The sequence below is a fragment of the Eptatretus burgeri genome, chromosome 15 (genome assembly GCF_056783735.1).
Source record: "Eptatretus burgeri isolate ZD-2024b chromosome 15, Ebu_testis_v1, whole genome shotgun sequence".
NCBI lineage: Eukaryota > Metazoa > Chordata > Myxini > Myxiniformes > Myxinidae > Eptatretus > Eptatretus burgeri.
The window spans coordinates 29,347,249-29,364,743 of record NC_140975.1 but is presented as its reverse complement, the minus strand read 5'-3'; the positions used below and the strand labels follow the sequence as shown (position 1 = coordinate 29,364,743).

At 39.4% G+C, this 17,495-nt stretch overlaps 1 long non-coding RNA gene across 1 annotated transcript; it reads right to left on the bottom strand.

Moving 5' to 3' along the window:
* Positions 1-2,657: 2,657 nt before the first annotated feature.
* On the bottom strand, positions 2,658-5,741 carry LOC147011820 (uncharacterized). Its single transcript, XR_015051699.1, has 2 exons — positions 4,366-5,741; positions 2,658-4,268 (listed from the first exon to the last, which is right to left on the bottom strand). It is a non-coding gene; the product is annotated as an uncharacterized LOC147011820 (long non-coding RNA).
* Positions 5,742-17,495: the final 11,754 nt, after the last annotated feature.

Genomic DNA, 17,495 nt, shown 5'->3' with positions numbered 1-17,495 from the left:
ATTATCTCCAGGTCATACAGAATTCACAGTTCGAATTAAAATAAATTTTTATAAAGAAGGGCGTATCGTTTGTATGAGAATAGAACAATGGGGGTATGATATGAATGATTTAGGGTATAATTGGTCATTTAAAATTAACCTCGAAGACCTGGAACAATTAAATCAGTCTCGTAAGGAAGAATATTATCCACTTGGTATCGAGAATGAGTTTTGTGGAGCCACGATTAGTAAACAACAAATAAAAGAATTTAATAAGGGTAAATATAATAATGGTTTTGCCCTTGTTTATCTCATGAAAACAGAAAAAACAGGATTATATATAATAAGTAAGGAAATACAAAATGATTTAACTATGGGAAGATGGGGAGGTGTTTCGTGCCATAATATTATTCTAACATATATTTCTAATACATAAATGACAGCAAGAAGGCTTCAAGAAAATTATCATTTCTGTGTCCAAGCATACCTTCAAGAAAAGGGTATTCGGTATTTTAATAAATATGTTCTACAACATAAGAATGAGGTATTTTCAATAAAAGATTGGCATTATGCTGATGTTGATAAACCGACAACTTTAGATTTAATTAGAATGTTAAATAATGAAAAAATTATAAGGTTAAGAAAAGGTAAGGCTCTTTTAGAAATTCAAAAGAAATTTTATTGGTTTCCTGTTGTAAAAAAAATTATTTTGGATACAGGAATAACAAGAAATCCTGATGAATATATGTATAATATTCTATGGGGTGTAAACGATTCAAGTATAGTAAGGGATGAGGAAGGAGTTGAAGAAGAGAGGGAAGAGGAGGAAAAGGAGAAGGAGGAGAGAGAGAAGGAGGAAAGAGAGAATAGAGAGAGGGAGGAAAGAGAGAAGAGAGAGAGGGAGAAGAAAGAGAAGGAGGAAAAGGAGAAGAGAGAGAAGGAGGAAAGAGAGAAGAAAGAGAAGGAGGAAAAAGAGAAGAGAGAGAGGGAGGAGAGGGAGAAGAAAGAGAAGGAGGAAAGAGAGAAGAAAGAGAAGGAGGAAAAAGAGAAGAGAGAGAGGGAGGAGAGGGAGAAGAAAGAGAAGGAGGAAAAAGAGAAGAGAGAGAGGGAGGAAAGAGAGAGAATGAATAAATATCAAAATATGGAAACCAGTGAGATTCAAAAAAGAATAGAGGTATTACAGAAAATAACTCAACCCACCAGGAAGGAATACAAAGAATTAACAAGTCTATTTGCAATACTTTCAACAAAACTATTAGCATCGTCAAGCTATTCATTTTAATTCAAGTTTTTTCTTAAATAAATGGAGGAGAGAGTGAAGGCATTTCTAAGGATTCTTTATGTTTTAAAAATTAAGATTCAAATGTGCATGTTGGAAACTAAAAAGGTTTTTGCACTCTGCAGAAATTTTTCTCATAAATAAATGAGTTATTGTCTCAAATGTAAAAAGAAAACTAATACTAAAAATATTTCATATATTAAAAGTAAAAATAACAGGGTTATACAAAAAGGTATATGTTCGGTGTGTGGTTCAAAAAAAAAAATCAATTTATCTCCAAACACAAACTCGGAGGAGATATACAAAAGTTTTTATCAGGAAGTAAATTTACAACTACTGGAATACCAGGGGAATTACATCTTCCAGGGTATTCTTTCTGTGGTCCAGGCACAAACTTGGATAAAAGATTAGATGAGGCAGACAATCCTAAATCCTGGAGTAAACCAATCAATAGAGTTGATGAAGTGTGCATGAGACACGATATTGATTATGGGAATACCACAACGTTGGAAGAAAAGCATGAAGCCGATAGAGAAATGTTGTATAATTTGTCTCTGATACAAAATCCAACCTTGAGAGAAAAAGTTGATAGGTTCATCGTGAAGAAGATGATTAGTGCTAAATTGAAACTTGGACTTGGAAATTCAAAAACTTATAGGCTCTAATGATGCCATTAAGACTGAAGAGCAATTAGCTGATGAATTACATAAACCAATATTCACAAAGTTTCAGAGAAGGAAAGTTTATTCCAAGGAAGTTGATTATATCTGGTCTGCTGATTTGATTGAACTCAATAATGATAAGGGGTACAAGTATGCTTTCACCGTTATTGATTTGAGGAGTAGATATGCGTGGGTTGTCCCTTTAAAAAACAAAACAGGTAATACTCTTATGTTAGCTTTTCAACAGATATTTAATAAAAGTAAGAGAAAACCTAAGAAATTGTGGACTGATGAGGGTAGAGAGTTTTATAACAAGACATTTATGAATTTTCTAAAAATAACAGTATTACATTATACAGTACCTTTAATGAAGGGAAGGCAGTTGTTGTTGAACGTTTTAATCGTACCTTAAAAGAGAGACTATATAAAAAATTCACACAACTCGGTTCACAACAATGGTCATCTTTTATTCAGGATATTGTGGATAAGTATAATGACACGATTCACACGTCAACGAATATGAAGCCATCAGAAACATTTACAAAATTAAAATATGAAAAAGAGATTAATGTCAGAAAACCTAAGTTCAAAGTTGGTGATATCGTAAGAATATATAGGTGGAAATCTCATTTTGAAAAGGGTTTTACTGAACGATGGACGAAAGAACTTTTTAAAATTGTTGATGTAATAGATACAGTTCCTTGGACTTATAAAATATATGATTTGGAAGGGGAAGAGATTTTAGGTTCATTTTATTCACAGGAATTACAAAAGACAAAACTAAGCAGATAATACACCTTTGTGGACACTCGAGGGCCAAGTCCGAGGTGTATAACAGTATATAATGTGTGTCAAGGGGTGGACGTTCTTACATCTGTGAACCCCAAACACAGAATCCTCAACTGAATAGTCAAGGCTTAACTTTTGTTTGTGTGTGTGTGTGTGTGTGTGTGCAATGGGAGCAATAGGTTGGCGCTTCACTCCCTCCTACTATACACCGTTGTGGACACTCGAGGGCCAAGTCCGAGGTGTATAACAGTATATAATGTGTGTCAAGGGGTGGACGTTCTTACATCTGTGAACCCCAAACACAGAATCCTCAACTGAATAGTCAAGGCTTAACTTTTGTTTGTTGATGTGTATGTGTGTGTGTCCCAACCCTCACATTCAAAATCTCAACCCCAACCCTCACATTCAAAATCTCAACCCCAACTCAATCCTCGCCCAACACAATGTCTTTTTCAAAATGAGATTTCCACCTATATATATATATTTTTACGTTTTTTTTCTTCTTCCAATTCTGTCTTTTAAGGCTTTCAGGTTTGATGACGTAGAAAGGGGGAGTAAGCCTGCACTTTCTTCCCAGAACTTTCTTGATCTTGCTCCCATCAAGCACCATCCGACAAAGAACTACATCGATAGGTTTAGATCCCAAAGAGTGATAGCAACTCCAAAAGTCTCCAAAATATAAATAAATAAAATAATAATAATAATAAATAAATAAATAAATAAATAAAAGCCCCCAAAAAAGTTTCAAGTGTCCAACATAAACCCAACTTTCCAAGTCTTCAAGGTATAACCACATTCCCGTTGAGTTTCCAAGATATGTATCACATTGTGAGTTATCAATCCAGAACCCACATTTCAAGTATTCAAAGTAAAACCAACTTACAAAGTCTCTTAAGGATAACTCATTTACTGATTTTTTTCAAAATTTGTGAGTCTCCAAGGTAGGACCCATATTTAGAACCATCTTGGCAGAACCCTTTTCCTGAGTCTCCAAGGTAGTTATTTAAACCATCAAGGCAGAACTCATTTACTGATTTTTTCAAAATTTGTGAGTCTCCAAGGAAGGCCCCATATTTAGAACCATCTTGGCAGAACCCTTTTCCTGAGTCTCCAAGGTAGTTATTTAAACCATCAAGGCAGAACTCATTTACTGATTTTTTCAAAATTTGTGAGTCTCCAAGGTAGGCCCCATATTTAGAACCATCTTGGCAGAACCCTTTTCCTGAGTCTCCAAGGTAGTTATTTAAACCATCAAGGCAGAACTCATTTCTTGATTTTTTCAAAATTTGTGAGTCTCCAAGGTAAAACTTGTATTCTGGCTCATCAAGGTATAACTTGTTCAGTGGGTATTGTCTTGATAACTCACAATGAGTACTATTGCTGTAAAACTCTTTTTCAGGATTTTGCTGGTCTTCAAGGTATAACTCTTTGGTTGGGTCATCAAGGACGAACTCGTTCTGTGGGTCTTGGTCGCTCATAAGGTCTTCAACCAAGCCAACAATTTCGCCCCAAGTTGTAGCAAAAGCAGTATTTTCATTTCGTATTTCAGACACAATTTCCTGTGAGAGAAAATAATAATGTATTAATTAAGTTATTTAATTATTAAATGAGTATGCTTCAATCAAAGTTTGAAAATAGGAAAATAAAAAATCTTACCTCAATAGATAAGAGGTTTGAATCCAGTTCATCAACTTGAAGGTTTAGTTCCATACAAGACAGAGAGTTCCAAGGAACACCAAAGTCATCCCACTCAAGGTCTTGGTCGCTCATAAGGTCTTCAACCAAGCCAACAATTTCCCCCAAGTTGTAGCAAAAGCAGTATTTTCATTTTGTATTTCAGATACAATTTCCTGTGAGAGAAAATAATAATGTATTAATTAAGTTATTTAATTATTAAATGAGTATGCTTCAATCAAAGTTTGAAAATAGGAAAATAAAAAATCTTACCTCAATAGATAAGAGGTTTGAATCCAGTTCATCAACTTGAAGGTTTAGTTCCATAGAAGACAGAGAGTTCGAGACAAGCACACAGAACACCATTGCCAGCAAAAACAAATGTTTAAAATGGAGCCTGGGTTTGAAGCTTTTATAGAGAAAGACTGGTGGGTGTGGTTTCCTTTGGAAATTCCCTGGGCAAGCCTAGGCAAGCCTTCATTGGGAAATTTTTCAAAACCATAACATCCTGTAATTTTCTAGTGATTTCTTTGTGAGTCAGAGATGAACTGGAAATGATGTAAGAGTGGGCGGGGCTTAGCAAAAGTAGGCGGAGCTTAGGAAAAGTGGGCGTGGCTTAGAAAAAATACCTTATGAAAAGTGGGCGGAGCTTAGCAAAAGTGGGCGGGGCTTAGGAAAAGTGGGCGTGGCTTAGAAAAAATACCTTATGAGAAGTGGGCGGGGCTTAGCAAAAGTGGGCGGGGCTTAAAGAAAAGTGGGCGGGGCTTATTGAATACCTTGTGGAAAGTGGGCGGGGCTTAACAAAAGTGGGCGGGGCTTAACAAAAAATAACCTGTGGCTCAGGAGGTGGTCAAACAAGAGCATTAAGAGAAGTTTATCATTTCGTAATGGCACAAAAGGGGTATCTTAAAAAATATAAAGATTCAAATGTTTTGTTTGTCAATATTTTAGATGGGGATTATTGTGCAAAGAAAATTAAACTATTGAAGGAATTTGAGAATGAACAAATCTTTATAGGTTCAATGAGTGAGCTGTTCAACCCCCAGGTGTTCAATTCAATGAGGTTCAACCTCCAGGTTAAAAGGGGAGACAAATAAATATACCTTGGGATAAAAAGGGGATTTATTTTTAGGGAAAAAAATATGAATCGCTGAAAATCCCCCATTCATTTACATGGGGAAAAGTGAGCCAGAATCAGTATTCTTACCCTACTGTTACACCTACTATTGGTCTGGTCGCTCTGATGGTTACCATTCCCAAGGAGTTGCTGTAGCTGTGTCCAATAAGCTGACTCCAATGAAAATTGAGGTAACACCGGTCAACGAGCGTATTATGAGACTGAGGATTCATCACTCCTTGGGTGTCATTTCCCTGGTCTCTGTTTATGCTCCGACTGAGGCGAGTGATCTCACCGTGAAGGACACATTCTACGCCACACTCGAGTCTGTGGTTGATCAGTGCCCCAGACGAGATACACTTCTAGTCTTGGGGGATTTCAATGCATCGACTGGAACTGATAGGGATGGTTATGAGACGTGTGTTGGTCAGGCCTGGGGAGTCATGGATTCACTGCATAATGAGGTGTGGCGCTACTGGTACCTGTGCAGGAGGACGAAAGTTTGAGTCTTCAGGTCCTTGGTGCTTCCAGTCTTGCTCTATGGATATGAGACTTGGACTCTGACCAAGGATCTGAGACGGAGACTTAATTCCTTTGGTACCAGGTCTCTTCGGAGAATCCTTGGCTATCGCCGGTCGGACTTTGTGTCCAAAGAGCGGTTTCTGAGAGACTCAAGTGAGATTTGTTACCTGCATAGTCTGTGAGCGTGTATGGACATGTGGCTCGTTTTTCTGCTCTGATCCTGCTTACCAGATTCTCTCAGCGAGGGAGTCTCGTGAGTGCAGGAGGCCAATGGGCCAACCACGTGCCTCGTGGTTGCATCAGGTTGACCGTCATCTCAAGGAGATGGGGATGGGCCAGGCATCCGCCTGGGGGATGGCCAGACGGAGGCCCCTGGAGTACCGGCAGAAAGTGGATGCAGTGAAGCGCTGCTTTGGCCTGACATGCTCCCATACCTGACCTGACCTACCACACCACGTGACCAATGATGTCATAATTATGATTAAAACATTCTGCATGAGCACTTGCACCAATGGTGAAAATTTCGTCTCAATCCAATAAGCAGTTGCAGAGAAAAACATGAAAGTTCTGTATGGACAAACAAACAAACAAACAGACAAACGAACCCAAACGCAATACCCTCTCCATCGGCGAGGGTAAAAATAGAATGTTGGCCCTCTTCACGACATCAAATGGTCCTGGCGAAGGGTGGTTGAATGAACATGAAAAAAAAAACCTGAAGAGAGAATGACCACCTGTCTGCTATCATGTGATTTCCAGCATTTGAACATCGGAATTGCAGCACCCCCTGAGGTTCTGAGACTGGACAGTGGTGAGATCATGGCAGGTGGTTACATGCTGCTCTGGCGCATGCTCCTATACCTGACCTACCTGACCTGACCTGGTTACACCTACTACTAGTCTGATCGGTATGATTGTTACCGATTAGCTGTGTCGATTAGGTTGACCTTCATGATAATTGAGGCAACACCGGTCAACAAGTGTATAATAAGACGAAGGATTCATCACTCCTTGTGTGTCATTTCCCTGGTCTCTGTATATGCTCTGACTGAGGCGAGTGATTTCACCGTGAAGGACACATTCTATGCCGCACTCGAGTCTGAAGTTGATCAGTGCCCCAGGCGAAATAATCTTCTCGTCTTGGGGGATTTAAATGCATTGACTGGAACTGATAGAGATGGTTATGAGATGGGTGTTGGCCCCCATGCGTCTGGAACTATGAACCAGAATAGCACTAAGTTCCTTGACTTTGCAAGAAGTTGTCGATGTCGGGTGGCTGGTTCATAGTTTCAGTGCCCACAGGCTAATCACTAGACTTGGTATTCCAATGCTGGTGGTGTGGCAATGGAGATCGAGCATGTGCTCGTTGATGGTCGCTGGAGGATGATCCAGAACTGCAGAGTCTACGGCAGTGCTCAGTTCCTCTATTCCGATCACAGGCTTCTTGTAGCCATTCTGAAGTTGCACCTTAAATCCACGAGAATGTTACCATCCCAGCCCTGGCTGGATGTTGAAAAGCTCATATCAAGGATGAGAGGTTAGCTGAGGAGTTTGCGAGCAGGCTGAGTGGGGATTTGGGGGATTTGTGTGTTTTGGGGAATCCTGAAGAGTTGTGGAGTCCCTTCAAGACTACCGTCCTTGATGTTGCCGGTGGATGTCATGGAACCCACCATCAGGCAAAGAACTTTGTCTCCAAAGGGACACTGGATACCATTGACCAGAGTCACAGGGCCAAGCTTAATGGCAGAGCTGAGCTGTTCAGGGAGTTGAGGTATAAATATGTATGTGTGCTGAGGGCGGACAAGGAGGCCTACGTGCGAGGATTCTGTCAAGAGGTATAGCATCACCTGTGGTCAAGTAATTCTCATTATGCTTACAGAGGAATCTGTGCATTGTGTTCCTCGAAGCCTGTCCCTTGGTGTGCTGCAGTTAGAGCGAAGGGTGGTGGGTGCTTGACAGAGGAATCCAAAGCGAAGGTCTGCTGGGCCAGTTACTTTGAGCAGCTGTACCAGGCTGACCCACCAGCTGTTGATTTGGATGTCAGAGGTGTAAGTATCACTAATGCTGACCCTCCAATCAACTGTGAACCACCTTTGTTTGTGGAAGCACAGGCTGTGGTGAACCAGTTGAAAGGGGGTAAAGCTCCAGGGATCTGTGGCATCCATGCTGAACTTCTCAAGGCTGGTGGAAATGCTGTGCTCATGTTGTTGCATGCAGTTCTGCGCTCTGTTTGGATCAAAGACATCATCCTGACTGACTGGAAGAGAGGCCTTGTGTGCTGGCCTCCACACTTTTCAGTGCTTGTATGGACTGGATTCTGGGAAGGGGGTCAGAGAGATCAAGCTGCGGTGCATCGTTTGGGAATGTCAAGATCTCTGATGCAGATGATGCAGTCATCTTTGTGGAGATGCTGGATATCCTTCTGGGGGGCTTCCAGGCACTGAATGAGGAGTTGGAGCCACTGGGATTACAGGTTTCCGAGATCAAAACTCAGATCCAAGCTTTCAGTGACATCTTGCATGCCTCTTTCTTGTCTGTACTTGCTTGTGGTGAGAATGTTGAGGTCACGGAGAGATTCACTTACCTTCGCCCTGATATTCATGTCTCTGCATGTTGTGAGCTCGAAGTTAATAGACGTCTTGGTTGGGCCTGGGGAGTCATGGATTTACTTGGTCACTGGATGTGGCATCGAGTCTTTAAATCCTTTGTCCTTCCAATCTTGCTCTATGGATATCCTGCCAGTCTTGTTGGTACCTATGCAGGAAGACGAAAATCGGAATCTTTAAGCGTTTCAGTCCTTGTTCCTTCTAGTCTTGCTCTATGGATCTGGAACTTGGACTCTGATCAAGGATCTGAGATGGAGGCTTAACTCCTTCGGTACCAAGTCTCTTTAGAGAATCCTTGGCTATCGCTGGTAAGCCTTTTGTCCAAATAGCGGTTGCTGAGAGTAACTCAGATTACGTGTCATCTTTATACTATACTCCGTGAGCATCATCTGCGGTTGTAAGGATATGTGGCTCGTTTTCCTGACGCTGATCCTGCTCACCAGATTATCTCAGTAAGGGAGCCTTGTGAGTGCAGGAGGTCAACGACCTAACCACGTGCCTTGTGTTTGCAGCAGGTTGACCAGCATCTCAAGGAGATGGGGATGAGTCAGGCATCTGCCTGTGAGATGGCCAGACGCCCTAAAGTTCCGGCGGAAAGTGGACGCAGTGATGCCCTGTTCTGGCACATGCTCCCACACCTGACCTGTCCTTCTTGCGTGGCCATATCTACTGGTAGAGCCCAACTTTCCGAAGGTACAGGATGGTTTCAGACCTGGAAGAAGCTGTGTTGATCAAGTACTTGCACTTACCACCCACATTGATGCTGGCTACAAACACGCACTCAAGAGTCAAGACAAGTGTTGCACTAATTGACCTTTAATCAATGTATGATATGATATGACAACATGGCCTTCAGATGAAAACTGCCAGCCTTTTCCAGTGCCAAGCCACAATGTGTGTCCTTTCTTCGATGCTTAGCAATCAATCAGAGATATAGGGTTTCACTCAGAGGGCAAACAAGCTCCTTCAGGACTCTGAATAATGCTCTCCCCCAAGGATCTGTCTTAGCTCCAATGCTCTTCAACACATATGTGAGTGACATACCTTGTACCACCTCCAGAATGTTTGCCAAACAGATGATCTTTCTCTTGCTATACCCAAGCAATCAACCTTGAAGATCTCAACAGTAACCTGTCGCAGGACTTAAAGGTAATGAAGTAATACCTCATCTACTGGTGCCTCCACCCAATCCCAACGAAGTTGACAGTTACCGCTCTCCATCTGAGTGATTGAGAGTGGTAACTGGAGCACCTTTCTTCATATATATATATATATATATATATATATATATATATATATATATATATATATAAAATGAAAGGAGCAACACTGACGTCATGCACATAAAATATGCTGACACATCACTTATAAACTAGGATGGCATCTTTCTGTCCGTCCGTCCAAACTCAAACTTTAAAGCAGGTGATAAACCAGTGCATGCGAAGAGGCTGCTTTTGTTACCTGAAATACTCTACCCTGCATGAAGTACCACATGAAAGTGGAAACGATGCAATGGTTGAAGATTTTCCATGAGCTCTGAGAGTCATGGACAAAGAAAAAAAAAAAAAAAACTTTCAAACTTCTCCAATAGGAGGTAAAAGGTAAAACCTTAAAGAGCATCTGACATTATTTTGAGTGCTAAAGCAAATGTGAAATCATATTTTTTCTGAACATCTTCCATCAATGGGATCTTTTGATTTATATTTTTGAGTGACCCCACCTTCCCTTCCCTGCATTCCTGATCCCCATCCCCTCTGTACAAAAAAAGCCATGTATCACTTTTCAGGAGCAAACCGATGCACCAGAAGAGGAGGAACAGCATTTACAAAATGAAATAGCATCATGAAAAGGAAACTGCATTTATGTCTGAAAAGTAAAGTTTACAATGAATGAGTAAAATATAACAGCAAACATGTACTGCAGTCAAATGTGGTTCTTACAAAGAAGACAAAAAAAATGAAAATTGATCAGCACATGAAGAGCCATGGAATTATAGTGCATCAGCAAAATGAAGAGAGACAAAACGAGAAGCTCATGGATGGGACAGAAAACTAAATACAAAGACTTATTGGTTCTGTTCAGAAAACTGAAAAGAAACTGGGCTGGACAAATATAGCAAGAAAAATGGAGAACCAATGAGTGACAGGAATTACAAACAGGCAATCTATCGAGGGAATAAGCAGAGGAAGATGAAATATTCGATGAAGAGGCAACATTGAAAAATTTCCAGGGGTAGAATTGACCTGAATTGCTGAGATGAGAAAATAATGGATCGTGTTGAGGGGAGGCTTTCATCCTGGAATGAATTGAAATTGGTTGGTCAAGTACGTATATGTGTGACCGAGAGATACATGTACTGACAGAATGGCCGTGAGGTATACATACTCATCTCAAGGCTGTCCAGCCAAGGTTCAAATCCCAACCCAGCAATAAAATGTCATCCCTGATGTGATATATATATATATATATATATATATATATATATATATATATATATATATATATATATATATATACACAGTTCCCATTGTGTGCTGCCTTTTTGGCTGCTGGTTGCATCATTGGTTAGGGGTGCAGCTATGCCACTGATGCAGTACCCCAATTACTAGTATACTGGTGCTCATTTTGCCAACCTCAGAAGGATGACAGGCTGAGTCAACCCCCTGGTGTTTATTCAGTGGAAAATGGGGCTCAACCTCAGGCCCCAAGGATCCCAAGCCACCACCCTAACCGGTTACCCTAGGATCCCAAGCCACCACTCTAACCGCTGATCCGAGGATCCCATGCCACCCCCCAAACCTCGACGCCAACACCAGGCTCTCTCTATATATATATATATATATATATATATATATATATATATATATATATATATATATATATATATATATATATATATATATATATATATATATATATATATATATATATATATTAGTGTAGCAGCATAGCAAACCTGTTGTGCATTTTGTGATTTTGTGATACAGCTTGTTACGAGGAATGGGTGCGTCCACTGCCTTTGTTCTGTCCAACAGACATTCTCTGGTGAAAGCCTCGAACTGCTCTTGGCCAATCCTCTTGGCATTCATCATGGTCTCCACAGCAGCAGGATCTGCGATCTCCTTTGTGTCCAGTTTGACTACATCCTGACTCTCCTCCGCGAATGGGTTGCCCATTTCCTCGATGACACAGACGAGAGAGCGAACATCTTTCACAAATGAGGCCTGTACACTTGGCGTCTGATCATGATGACGTGTGTCTGCTGTTTGCCGTCTCCAGTGTTGGTTCCCATCCTGGAATTCTTCGATCACCCTGGCAACTTCTGGTCCCGCAACCATCCAGTGACGTAGGGCACTCGGGTTGTCAGTGAGCCCAACTGCTCCACCGTCTCCTTTGATGCAGGCATTATTCTGCTCATGTGCCTGATCAATCGGGATTGAAGAGAACACCCTCTGTCTTTTCTGAATGGTGAAGTGGCTTTCCTGGCTACATCTGGGTGTTTGATGGTGAGTTCGGCCATGTCCTTCAGGTGCACTGGTATCCACCTAGCATAGTGGGTGTGATCCAGTGCATGGAACCAGGGGACCAGCTCTGTCAGAGCATCGAGGTACATCATTAACGATCCCTGCCTGAGAGAACGCACATACACTAGAACCAACAGTTCTAGTTCCAGCACGGTTGCCCAGTAGTGAAACTGGGGGATGTCTTCTCCTCTCTGGCAACACCAGTCTTCAAACTCTGGAAGGTCCTCCGCATCCCTGGTTTCTCCCAGACAGTAGTGGTTGTAGGCACGGTGTTGCAGGATGTACAGTGCTGCTGCAGTCACTTGATGTGAATTTATATTTTAGACTGCCAGTACATATTGAGCTTGTCTGAGTTGTTACTAGTGATTTAGTATAGCTTTTTATTTATTTATATTTACAGAACTAAGACATTCTTTTCAAAGTATTGTGTTGAATCCAATATTTGCCTCGATAATTTCCAAATAAAATTATATAACAGACTGTGATAGATAATATTAAGTTGAAAATGGTACCATTGGATTCCTTGCCCCCCCAAAACATACATTTAGATACCAGAATCAAGTCAATAGCTGCATTACGTCCAGAGATAATAGCAAATGTAGATTTCAAGTGGCGGCCATTTTGAAATCCAATATGGCGGACATAAATAGAGAATTTCAAGTGGCTCAATATCTGAAAATGTTCGCAACATATTAATGTACATTTGTCCCAAATTTGGTGCTTGTATCACAACATGCACAATTCTTTTGAATATTTGGGCTAAGCCACCCCAATATATATATATATATATATATATATATATATATATATATATATATATATATATATATATATATATATATATATATATATATATATATATATATATATATATATATAGATATATATATATATATATATATATATAGATATATATATATGCAGTATATATATATATATATATATATATATATATATATATATATATATATATATATACAGTATATATATATATATATATATATAAATATATACATACATACACACACATATATATCTCTATAATACCAAGCTTGCACACTAAAAACTCGGCTCGCCGTCACACGATCCCTATGAAATTGCTGTGCCACTTAGCGGACATGCCGACAATGTTTGGGAAGTCTTGGCGTTCCATAGTACCACTTGCATTTTGCACAATGCATATTTTTGTCATTCCCTGTGTACGGTCTGTCGTCTGCTACCAGCTATGTTGTACTGCTATCACGTGCATGTGCACGGGTATCGCTAGTGTATATATATATATATATATATATATATATATATATATATATATATATATATATATATATATATATATATATATATATATATATATATATATATATATATATATATATATATATATATATATATATATAGTCGGTTTCTATTTAAAAAAAATTTTGAAAGTTGCAAGTCTCACCCCCCCCCCCCCAATTTCTTTTCCTTTTGATGAGAAAACACCACTGGTGAAGTTTCAGCCAAATCAAACTATGTTTAGGGGTCACTACCGGATATTGAAATTCCGGAATTTTGTGGTTTTAAATATCCCCGCTTTAAAAAGTTATGGAACCACTGAATATGGCAGTCCATCTTGAATTGATTATTTTAATTGACTGTCATAGGTAAGATGGCGTGTGCACGATATTGGTCCCGATGGGCTTCGCCCACCACTTCCTTATATGGTCTCAGTTATATGCTAATTTGGTTATTTTGGTGTTTTGTCTTCCAGACTGATCACCCGGTGAACAATAGTCTCATTCACGAATATGGATCTGAGAAGTAAGGATCCATCAGTGTGGCTGGTCGGAGACCGTGCTCCAGAGCTATGTTGACGTAAATTGCCATTGAAACGTGAAGTCCTTCAAGTGTTTTTCAATTTTCATCTGACAGAGAAGAAAAGTCCAGGAAAGTGCAAAATTAGTGACTGAGCAATTGATAAAATTCTGGGACAGGGCGAGAATTCCATATAGACATACGTATCATGTGATAAAGAAAATCAAGGACATATTTACTGACTGGCAGAAACTTCATAAAAACCAATAACAATAAAACTAAAAGGTCACAAACTCACATAGACAAGGAGAACAAGTTCTCTGAAGACCTGGATGATTTGATGGACATAGCACACCAAAATGCTTTAGATATGATTATCATAGAAGAGGATAAATTGTTTCTGATTTCTCAAAGGGAGGACGGGAGACGAGGATACATGAGTGAAGTTAATACAGATTTAGCAGAGAAAGAAAAACGACGAGAAATGTTTGATACACAAATACAAAATTGAGGGATAAAAGAACTTAAAAGATGTGCCGAAGAGAGTGTATCAGATCTTATGGACTCAACAAGCAGTGGAACTGAGGAAGATGACTTAGATATCTGGAAATCACCTCGCCCAGGGACATCCACATCCACGTCCAAAAGGGCTCGAAAATCGGTTCTAACATCAAATCTGGCGGCTTCACTTGATCGGGCTAATGTCAGTGACCGCAAAGCTACATTTATCTTGGCCTCAGCGGCGCAAAGTCTAGGCCACGACCTAAACGACTTAGCTATCAATAGGTAAACAATCAGAAAACAACGACAAGTACATAGAAGATTGCTCAATCATTGAAGGCAGAATTCAAACCCACAGTGCCACTAATGGTGCGCACTGGGACGGCAAGTTACTTCCAAATTTAACCAAGAAAGACCTGGTGGATCGTCTCCCAATTATTGTGTCAGGAGCCAATGTCCAGCAGTTACTAGGAGTACCAAAACTTCCAGGTGGAACTGGTGAATTGATGGCTAATGCCATCCACACTACACTGGAACAATGGGGGATTGGAAGACCAAGTAAAATGTCAATGCTTTGACACCACCAGTAGTAACACTGGTCACATGAACGGTGCATGTGTTCTATTAGAACAGAAATTGGGACATCAAATGTTGCATTTTGCCTGTCGTCACCACGTGCCCGAAATTGTCCTCGAGGCGGTCACAGTTACTTGCCTTGGTCCTTCAACGGGACCTGACATCGCCTTGTTCAAGAGATTTCAAGGCCAGTGGCAATTCATTGACCAGTAGAAATTTGAAATTTTGACTGTAGATGACAATGAGCAAGAATTTGTGAGTGTTGATACGATATTATTTGCAAAAGAGCAATTGAAAAAATACCAGCCCTGTGATGATTATAAAGAACTATTGGAACTCTTAATAATCGCACCCGGTGGCGTCCCGGAGAGAGGAATTAGATTTATGCTTCCTGGGGCCTTACACCGGGCCCGCTGGATGGCGAAAGCCATATATGGAACCAAAAATCTTTCTATTCAGAAAACAATTCAAACTAACTAAACGAGAGGAAAAAGGAATGCGGAATTTAACTGTGTTTGTGATTGGAGTTTACATTAAACATTGGTTTACTGCTCTGAGTGCCATCAGAGCTCCCACAAACGACCTGGAATTTTTGAAGAAACTGGAATCATATAAAATCGTGAATGAGGACATTTCGAGAATAGCTGTGAAGAAGTTCTCCGGACATTTATAGTACCTGAGTGAGGAACTAATTCCACTAGCTCTATTTGATAAGGTTTCTGCTGAAACTAAGGCAAGAATTAGCACTGCGATAACCCAGGGAGATGGAGCAGAATTGGACCATTATCCAAGCAAACAAACTACTGTACTAGTTCACGATATTCCAAGAAGAGAACTGTGGGATTTCCCAACTCAAAATTCCCAACGTTTTTTCATGTTCCGAGAATTGCCGATGGCTTTTTTGAATGATGACCCAGTAACACGGCATCAGAGCGAAAGTTACAATGCAGCACTGGCTATTGTCTCAAAACTCAAAGCAATGAACGACAATGCAGAAAGTGGAGTAGCTCTAATGACAGAATACAATGAAATACTCACTTCCAACGAGGACCAAAAACAAGATTTGCTCCAGGTTGTTTCAGAGCATAGAAGGAAAATGCCGACCTGCAAGAAAGAACTTTTGCACGAATAGTGAAATTGTTCAATGCATTATTATGCAAGTATTCAGTGATGTGAAAATAGAAAATTGATGAAATAAATGCCTAATGATTGTAAATTCATGACCTGTATTACTTTTTATCCAGAAGTTATTCAATTCAGCAGATTTTCTTTTTCTTATTTTGGGTTGTTGGAATTTTTTTGAATTCTGAATTTTCAACGTCCGTTAGCGATCCCGAAACAGAGTTCGATTTGGCTGAAACTTCATCAGTGGTGTTTTCTCATCAAAAGGAAAAGAAATTGGGGGGGGGGGGGTAAGACTTGCAACTTTCAAATTTTTTTAAAATAGAAACCGACCTAATATGTATATACTGTATATATATATATATATATATATATATATATATATATATATTTCTTCTTCTTTTCTTCTTCTTCTTCTTTCGGCTAGCTCCCGTTAGGGGTCGCCACAGCGGATCAACCGTCTCCATTTCGCTCTATTTCGTTTTGTTGTCCGCATAATGATTTGGCATAGGTTTTTACGCCGGATGCCCTTCCTGACGCAACCCTGCTCGCCTCTTACGACACACAGGGATAATATATATATATATATATATATATATATATATATATATATATATATATATATATATATATATATATATATATATATACACACACTGCATATATATATATATATATATATATATATATATATATATATATATATATATATATATACACACACTGCATATATATATATATATATATATATATATATATATATATATATATATATATATATATATATATATATATATGTGCTTTGCGAATTGCCAAATTAAAGAAAGTCACGCTTGGGACTGCGGAGTCCAGATCAAAATCTCACCAGGCTTTAAAAACGAATCTGTTTGATAAACTTATATCTCCCTCAGATGGTAATCAATAAATTAATAACAGATTTATTTAAAGAGACACAGTCCAACAAAAATGAAGAATCCTGAGAGGAAAAGCACATTAAAAAGGATAAATAGAGATAAAGAAAGCGATGCAAACTAATCAGAAAACCGAAAACATAATATAATGGGCGTAAGCCTGGAACTTCTAACGCACTTTTCTCTGAACATATTCTGTTCATACTTCCGAAATCTTCACATTATGTGTTCCATGTATTTACGCAGGTGATAGCAGATTCAAAAAAATGGAATATAGATGGAATTTTCAAAGAGGGAATTGATGACGTCACAATCAGCAGCGTTCGGCGGCAAAACGACGGCCTGGTCCCAGTCGACGTGCTTCACTGAACTAAGTCCATGAGTTCAGGACATTTGTTCAACTCAGCATTTACGACTTTTATCCTGCCATGTTGTTAAT